Genomic DNA, 1,445 nt, shown 5'->3' with positions numbered 1-1,445 from the left:
CAACGTAGGACATTGTTACATATGAAAACTTGCCATAAAGAAGAAGATAAGGATTTGGTTGCGACAGCAAGAACCTAGATTCCTTTAAGTAAAAGTGTTCTTATTCTTTGTCTATGTTAGTGCTGTGTGTTGCCCTGAAATCTTCTCAAGCGCCAGGGACTCCTGAATAAACCTCCATGGCAGTGTTTCTCAACCTTGAGCACTTGAAGATATGTGGACTTCAACTCCCAGAATTCCCCATGGCTGGCTGGGGTATTTTGAGAGTTGAGGTCCACACATCTTCAAGTGGCCAAGGTTGAGAAATACTGTTCTATGGTGTGGTTGAACAATACATTCTACCAGGTTATATTAACAGGCCTGGAACCTGTATTTGTACCAACTCAGCCTGATCAGGTTTAACCTTGGCTGGTTTTCGTGTGGCTTAGGGTCTTTCCCCATTTGCAGCTAAAAATGGCACAAACATTCCTGGGCAACATCTTTTTTCTAATGTACTCCTACGATGTTGCCTTCTTCTTGCCCGAAGCCCGTGAGCAAGACTTAAAACATCCTTACCTCTTTTGAGATTGACACAGTATTTTCCACCTTATTCTGACGCATTCCAAGGACAGCTCTGAAAGTGAATTGAACCTTTGAGGCTTTGGGTGGGTTTCCTTTAGAGGGAAGTCAGCAACTGGAACAGAAGCAATAGAAGCAGGATAGGCAATAGAGACAGCTAATCCAGTCTAGTCCAGTTTTCCTGCCATTTAAGGATGGGTGGAAACAACTAAATGATGGGGAAAAGTCCTTCCTATGTTATGTGTTATGGTTCAATATATTGTCTGGATTTAGAGAAATGGGTCAATTCAGTAACTAAGCATATTACAGGAACACAGCCATTGTCTATACCTGTGTCTCTCAACCTTGGCAACTTTAAGATGTGTGGACTTCAACTCCCAGAATTCCCCAGCCAGCCATGCTGGCTGGGGAATTCTGGGAGTTGAAGTCCACACATCTTAAAGTTGCCAAGGTTGAGAAACACTGGTCTATACTGTCAGAGACTGATCATAGTTTTTCAGTGTAAAAACACTACACAGGGGATCCATATATTTATATTGTTTTTGCCATCTTTAAACCCTTTTGTAGTGTTTCGAGAAGCTTACATTATGGCAAGGGAAAACTTTCAAACTACTTCAATGCAATACAAATGATAGAACTATTAATTTTTCTATCTCTACTAGACGTTTTATATTGCATTAATTTTATACGTGACTATTATTACTCATCATACTGATTTTGCCTTTAAACTTTAACTGCTTTAAACTGCTCAAAGCATATCCGTTGATGGGGAGGCATCCCCATTTCATGAATCATTATGGCCCATATCCAGCCTAACCTGGCTTAAAAGACTGCCCCCCCCATCAGCCAAACAACATTCTTAAAGGAAAAATACACACTCCTTTCACAGC

This window comes from Python bivittatus, unplaced genomic scaffold (assembly GCF_059951505.1).
Source record: "Python bivittatus isolate LINGU-HERP-01145 unplaced genomic scaffold, Pbiv_v1 ctg000270_np1212, whole genome shotgun sequence".
In the NCBI taxonomy this organism is placed as follows: Eukaryota; Metazoa; Chordata; class Lepidosauria; order Squamata; family Pythonidae; genus Python; species Python bivittatus.
The sequence above is the reverse complement of the archived record's forward strand: the minus strand, read 5'-3'. Positions refer to the sequence as shown.